Raw genomic sequence first — 7,957 nt, 5'->3', positions numbered from 1 at the left:
GTATGCTTCAAAACAAGAAGAATTCAAAGGGGACAAGCTGTTGTATTCCGCTGAAGTAGTAGTTTGCGGTCGCTGTTTTCCAAATGCACGAAAAACGGGAGCGGTCTCCAAGCACCCAGGCACTACAATCCACTGTACGTTGTCTCTCGTGGCACAACCCGTCGCAGGTTGACGCGAAGCAGCGAACACGACCAGATCGCCGATTACAATAGGCGGTGGTTCTTGGATGGAATCGTATTAACAGTTTCAACCGCAGCTAGTGCAATTAAAGTCTCTCCGTAGACGCGAAAGTAAACAACGCTAAAGGCATAGCGTCACTTCCACTCGGAACAGGAAGCTGAAGCTACGTAAGTTCCGCTTGACGCCGGAAGCTGAGGGTGTGAGTGGGAGAGGAGCGTGGAGGAGGAGGGTAGGTTGGCGGTACTTAACCTGGTCGGCGGTGGCGCGTGGATGTAGGGCTTTACACCGAGCTAAAGCGCCGAGCCAGCCGTGCTCAGGAGGAAAATGCCCCGAACGAAAAAGAAAAACACAAGCAAAACTCAAGATCCGCGCGTTTCCAAGGGCAACGGCAGGGCGGCCAATCGTCGTGCAGAAAAACGGGGGCAGAACTGGCTGCCGCGGGGGAACGCGCAAGGGGCGAGGAGGAGGCGAGGAGGTCGCGCGGCAGCGGCAGAGTTCAAAAAGTGTCGCTACTTTCAAATTATCAAGGGACTTTACTTCTACCCTCAGACTTTATTTTCTTGAAAATGATGAAATTCTCCATAGTTGGAGAGCCTCGAAGGTTGTTCCAAGCTTTATTTTGATTTCTACGCGCTTTTTTGCAGTCATCCTTCCACCATGGAACACGTCGCTTACAGGACGATCCATTTGTTACGGGGATACATATTGACGCCGCATCAACTATGAACGCCGTGAAATATGCCACTGCATCTTCGATAGAAAGATTACAGATATCATTCCAAGTCAAATGTGTCAGCTCCCTGTATCGTGTCTAGTCGGCACAATCGACTTTCCACCGGGAGACATGTGGAGAGCACTCATCACCTTTTGTTAGTTTTATGACAATGGGGAAATGATCGCTCCCGTAGGGATTCTTAATCACGTTCCACTCCAGATGCGGCAAGAGTAAACTCGATGCGATGCTTAAATCGATAGATGAAAATGTTTTGTTTGAGACACTGTAAAATGTAGGTTCTTTCCCATTTAGCAAGCAAGCATCTGTAGTGAGGAGGAAGTTTTCAACTAAGCGTCCTCTGGCATCACAACGACGGCTTCCCCAAAGGGTGTTGTGTGCATTAAAATCTCCAACGACAATGTAGGGTTTGGGCAGTTCATAGGTAAGGGTGTGAAATCCTGTTTTTGAAAGTTGGTAGTTCAGGGGAATGTATACAGAGGTAATTGTGATGAACTTATTAAAAAGTACCCCACGGACTGCAACTGCCTCTAGGGGTGTTTTAAGCTGTAGTTGCCGGCAAGCAACACCCTTATTTACTATTATTGCCACACTGCCAGACGAGGTGAGGGCGTCGTTGCGGTCTTTTCGATAAACGGCATACTGCCGGAGAAAGTTCGTGCGTGAAGGCAAACATGATCCTGAACATGAACAAAACAAACATGATCATGCAAAATAAAGTAGACTTGTACAAAAGAAGAAAAAATGAATAAACAATAACAGATAATGCAAGTTCTAGGCGGACATAATATAGCACAACCAGGAATCCTGTATTTTCACACAAGATTCAATCGAAGAGATAGCCTGGAAAAAGTACAGTGACCTTTGAAATGGTCCTGACAATAAGACATTCTTTTACATGCAAGTAACAAAGTGGCTCTGAATAGCTTCCAGTTAACAAGTTTATTAGTTTTCAAGTTCCATGCCGTAGTGGCATACTCGGGGTAAAAGAGTCGAAACGTATAAATTGCAATTCATTTCCTAAGCATGCAGCATGGTTTTAAGGTCACTGATTTTACAATCTTGTTCTAGGTTAATTCTAATGATAAAATTTTATTTCACATTTATGGTCAGCGAAATATTCATGTTGTAGGCAGTAACCGCACCAATAATTATTCAATTTTCTACGTTGAGACCTCCTAAGCCACAGTAACATGTCTGAAATAAAGTTGAAAAGTGAAATCTCTTCAGCATGCCACCTGGTAACTGCATCTGGCAAACAGCCTGGCAACAAAGTAGTATCGTCTCCCATCATGCTCTATGCACAAACATCCCGATCGGTAATGTCAACAGAGCTCGGGGGACATCACAGGAAGCCCCAGAGCCACAGAACTCATCAAGTTGATGACATCAATGTCGAAAGGTGCTACAGTGTGAAGTTGCCAGCCGCATGGTCTTTAGCGTTGTACTAAAAGATGTTTTCGGAAACTTTTATTAGTAACATTCAAAGATACCAGAGGAAGTAACACTCGTTTGTTATTAACATTCAACAATTTATCCAGAGGAACTGAACAACATAAACATTTTAAGTTTTATATGGGATGTTGTAGCTAGTTTAAACTTTGCTGAATACTAATTTCCTGAAAACCATGACATTAAATGTTCTAAGCATCACCTCCGCCGACCCGCGGCAGAGGTGAAGCAGGCATTAAGCACTCCCCATATAAGGGCCGATTCTGAAGATAGTGCAAAGCCGGGCCGACCCGCAGCGGAGGTGCAGTTTGCCATTAAGGGGCCCACATACACAGCTTCGCTGGTCATCCTTCTTCACAGACTGGAAGGGCACTTCCGATTTTGTTCTGTAACAATATGTACACAGTACAGCTCATAGCAAGCATACTCACAAATTGTGCTTATATTTAAAGTTATTTCATAAAAAACTAAATGTAAACAAAAGTTAAGTACAAAATTTATTACTGGAAACGATTGACGAGATTGCAAAAAAATTGCATTCCATCACATTCAATCCAAAGGCATGCAGCTGTTTTATTTTCAACCTCTGTGACCTTCTCTGCCACCCACTTTTGAACGCTTGAAATGTGTGTTGTGCCAAAAGAGGGAGAACATAGCTCTTCGATATGAAGTAAATTCTTTTTCTGTCGCTGCAGCTCACTGAGACAATATGCTGTATCTTTGCATGCATATTGTTTGACAGTCGTACAGCTGTGCAGTCGGTTCTGTCAGGCCTTTGTATTGTTCACTGTGGAACACATGCCCAGAGATACGAACTCTGTCATGTTCCTCAACAGGGCCAGTGATCTGCTGAGGGACCTGTGCCTCGATTAATCTACGAAGAGACACACTGACAAGCCTTGGTTCGCCTAAAAGGGCTAGCGATTCGTCCTTGCGCATATCACAGCACACAAAATCTTTAACTTGGCGACTTGCAGTTTCCTTCTATGCACCAACTTTGTTGGCCATTAGCACTCTGCTCATCACCTGATGAGGCACCCCCTTTGCAGAAGTAATGAATTTTTTAATCTTGCCTATTCCTGCTTCAAAAACAAAGCAAGAGTGTGCCCAAAGTGGCCCTTGTATTGTAGCACTTTTTGCAAGGTGTAGCAATAAATGCACATTTGATGTCATTTCTTTTTCGGAATAAAGGAACTGAACATTAACAACAAATTGCACAAGGCATTTTGTGCTCTGCCTTATGTCTTCAGCTGAGAGAGTATCTGCAAGTAGAAGGTACATTGCTTTTACCAGCAGGCTGAAGTGCTTCATGTACTTGCCTGGCAACATTCCATCAACACACACAAGGCTGAAATATAAAAGTCAATGCTGCCACTCACTTGCCTTCCAAAACTTTCTCAGTTGAACAGATCTCGGCAGGTGTGTGATGCACTGTGGTGGCTTTATGGCACACAGCCTTTGATCAATTGTCCTAACACATTGAGGTGATCCAACGTAATATGGAGCCCCAACACAGAGACAACCACAACTCCATAAACTGGCGTGTCACTCCAAGCAAAACACAGTGCATGTAGTCAGGGGCGAAGCCCCACACAATATCGAATTCCAACAAATTTACCAGTGAGGATGGCCCCTTCACTCCCCGAACATTCACTCCACCTCTGCGAGCTTCAGCCATGTGTTCAATCATTCCTTCTTTAGTCCTGCCGGGCACAGCTGTGGCGCCGACAGGAAACTTGACTGTTCTTGCCAAATAAATATAAAGAAAATAAATTAAGTACAAAACTAACCGGTAGGCAAATAAACCTTTGCTGCAATGAATAATGAATATTCCAACTTGTATTAATATTCCTGAATACATGTGACACTCCCAACAGCCACGTCAGTGCATGCTGATGTGAAGTTCCCATTAAGCCTTCAAAAAGCTTGTACAAGCAAAAAACAAAAAAAGGAAGGCTGGTATTTATGAATGCACACTGACCTTTACTTCAGGCAAAACTACTTTGCAAAAAGAACACTCAAAACACAAATTTGTGTAGAGCAAATAAGAATGCATAAACCAAATTACAGTGGCAAAATAGTGATGGTAAAGCCCATACACAGATTAAAATGCAGTCAGCTAGATGTTTTTGTATAAAAGTGAGTTTGCTTACCTTCAACGCACTTGCCAGGGTACAAACACCAGCCACACCCAAAGTATCCATTATACTGGACCGTGTTCTGCATCAGAGCCCTGGCTGGGGCATCAGCCGTACCAGTGAAACAGTAGACCTGTACAGACCGAAAAAGGAAAATAAGGTGTTTGATGTAAAAATGAGAAATTGTCATATGGCTTTCAAATGGTGTCCTTTCAATTGAGATCGAGCCCAGCTGGGATAGAATTTCTCGGTCCAGATCGGCTCCTTTGCGCAAGCTGCGCGAGGGTGCCAACTGTGGTCCAGAATTTCTATCTGAATCGGGCTCAATGGCGATTGCAAGTGGCCGTGTGAGACTGGTATATTACACTTGGCTCAAAAGCTTATGTGTTGACAATTGGTCTAACCTAACTAAAAAAAAGAATTGCAATTCAATTTTGCGACTCACCTTAAAAATAAAAAGTTATTTTTTAGGTTGGTTAGTTTTTGACATGTTATAAAGCAATCAAAATCAGATTACACAAATGGCGCTTCCAAAAAGAAAAAAAAAAAGCTTTTTAAATGTGTTTCTTCATTTTTTGGTTGTGGAATTGTGTGGAGGGATAGATGATGTGCCTTTACATTTTCTAGATGAAAATTACAAAAACAAATAGAAGGGATTACTCACTTTTGAGTGAAAGGTCTCTCCGTCACACGTCTAGCTGATCCCAGTCTCGGCGAGAGAGTCCATTTGCTTGGCAAATGCCTCCAGCACCAATGTCATATCTGGAAGGCACTGGCCGTACCACAGCATGGCAACTGTAACATTTTTGGACCGCAATCCTGGAGGCAACTCATTACCTATTGTCTGAACGGGCCATATTGAAAACTTTGACGAGTTGAAAACCGGACTTCCATCAGAGTTTATCGTCATGGTCAAGTCCATAGCACCGAGACCGAGATCCTTGCGTTGCTGCTGATACAAACTTCCGTCTGTAATGTCTGTCGTGAAGGCGGCCTCTGAACGATGTGACAGTACATCAAAGAGTTTTTCAGCGCCCTGGAAATTTTTCAGATGCTAGAATTGAAGCGATCTGCTGCTCCATGCGAAGACTGACAAAGAAACTTCCTTGCGCCATAAGGGTATTTCCTGTATACAGCTGTTTGCATTGCGCACATCTTGCTTTCATTTCTTTCCTCTTCTTGAGGTCTCCGTCACATTCGCCAAGAAGGCACACACATTCAGGACTATAGAAATGAAAGCCCATGCTTTCAGTCGAGATCCCCGCAAACTTCCTGAAGAGGAACTTTGTGTCTGGGAGATGGTTGCTTTTCAGTAAAAAACTGACTAGCTTCATCAAGTGCGCTACTTGTGTCCACGATAAATCAAAGTTGACCGCAAAGTCCATGACTAGGGTCACGATGTCTTCTGCCGAGAAATCGGAGCTTAGACTAGGAAATGACTCGAAGCAGCCATCTTCACCTTTACGATTTTCATTTGCGTTCTGTGCATGGCATTCCTCATGGGCGCTCTGCCCAAAATCTTCGCACTCATCGACTTCCTCGTTTGACCAGTCGTTCACGCAAACTGTTGAATTCCCAGCGGGTTCATCAGCAGCAGGAACACCGTCCGACATGACGCTTTGCACTTTGCTGGTGTTCGCCACGGGGCGACACACCCTGTACCGCACTGATCTCAGCAGCTCGTTCCCTTCAAAGAATGGCTCTAAATAGAGCTTGCGCCGCTTAGACATGACGGCGGAACGGGCTACAATTCGCACTGCGATAAAAACATTTCGAACTAATTAAAAAAAGAGACGAAGTGTGCGCTTGAGCTAAAATATTTGAGGCCACAAAGTGCAAACCTGTGCAAACATAGGTGCAAACGTCTTAACATCTGGATTGCGTCGGCTATGAAGCAACTAAATTACAAAAGCGACTAAACAGCTTTATAAGTTTTTATTGTGATACCCAGCAACAATTCTGCGTTAAAAATTTTCACTCACTTAGGCCACCTCTTTGATAATGTTATCACTGCATATTCAGTTTGTGCGCGTAAACAAATTCAGGTCTGGACAGGAAGCCTTGACTGCTTGGTCGGATGGCTGTGCATGGCTGAGCTGAGCCATCCGCAATCCACGCTGTTCTAGTCTTGCCAGTCGGTAGTCTGTGCAGCATGCATTTTAGCACGTTGTATACAGGCGATTTGTTTTGCAATGTATGCCTTAGTTTGGTTTCTTGATCACGACCATACGCATGACACTCGCCGGTATGTCGTTCGAGTGGATGACATCCGCGATTTTCATCCGGAGCATGAGACGGATTTCGACAGCAAAACAGTGTATGTTGCACAGTGGGAGGACCAAGTTGACAGCGACAACACTGGAGGTTATCGGGTGCAAATACTTCGACTTGGAGATAAGTGGAATCGTCTGCCCTGATCGATTAGTTAGTCTAATATTCGCACCTACACTTTCAGCTACAGAGAAAGGAACTCGGGAAGCACCGAAAAGAATCCCCATCCCTAAAATGATCACTGATGAGGTCTTCGATGATGAAGAAGCTGTGCCTAAAAAGGCCACTGTAAGTGCACGTGTTCGATCGCAAGCCTTTTGTCCCGTCTTAATTTTCTTTTGCTTTTAACTGCTGATTTATGAAATAGATATTATCTAAATATTTGGAGCATGTGTATTCTAAAATTTGCAGGGAGCAAGAAACAAAAAAACATTTGTCAACCGGACTGCAGCAAAGAAAGACCGGTATGAGCAGATACTAAAGAAGCAGGTGGATCAGGCTCTCCCAAAAATCTCGGAACAAACTATGAGCATACTAGCAAATACTTAACTCAAACTTTTTTCCCACTTTGAAGCTTCAGTGAAGCAGAAAAAAAGAATTTTTTTATGCAGTGGAAAAGGTGAGTGAGTTCGTCATCAAGCTCAGATGATTCCCTCACATCCAGGGCAGAATTAAAACAAGAAAAGAAAAACAAAACCTAATTTTTGGAAAGAAAGGTGCAAGGAGCTTCGACAAGACAATATGTTCCTTCAAGAACAAGTGAGATCGCAGCAGGTGCTGCTCAATTCAAAATTTTTGAGGTTAAGTACAACATTTATATATAGTCTTCCTTGTAAGTACATAAACTCAGGAAGTTGTTTATATGTTTATGTCAGTCTGTTCATTCCAATCATGTATGTCTGTTGAATATTTGTTAAACATTTTAACAGTTGATGACCTGCAGCACAGCAGACAGCCGAAACCTCAGCTGTAGAAACTGTACAAGCCATAAAGAAGACAACGGAGGCTAACACCAACCTCGGTGCATATTGATTTTTTGCCATTATATATATATATATATATATATATATATATATATATATATATATGGAGGGTTGTTTTTTTAGACTATACAGAATTGACAGTCACCTGGGGTAGCTAGTGCAATTGCAGTACTCCTTGAACTAGATTAACTGAAGCGGCA

At 43.2% G+C, this 7,957-nt stretch overlaps 1 pseudogene; it reads right to left on the bottom strand.

The window, feature by feature from the left end:
- Positions 1-503: 503 nt before the first annotated feature.
- LOC126529737 (uncharacterized) lies at positions 504-4,305 on the bottom strand (annotated as a pseudogene).
- Positions 4,306-7,957: the final 3,652 nt, after the last annotated feature.

This window comes from Dermacentor andersoni, chromosome 9, assembly GCF_023375885.2.
Source record: "Dermacentor andersoni chromosome 9, qqDerAnde1_hic_scaffold, whole genome shotgun sequence".
Classification (NCBI taxonomy): domain Eukaryota; kingdom Metazoa; phylum Arthropoda; class Arachnida; order Ixodida; family Ixodidae; genus Dermacentor; species Dermacentor andersoni.
Note: the sequence above shows the minus strand (reverse complement) of the source record. Positions and strands in the feature narration are given on the sequence as shown.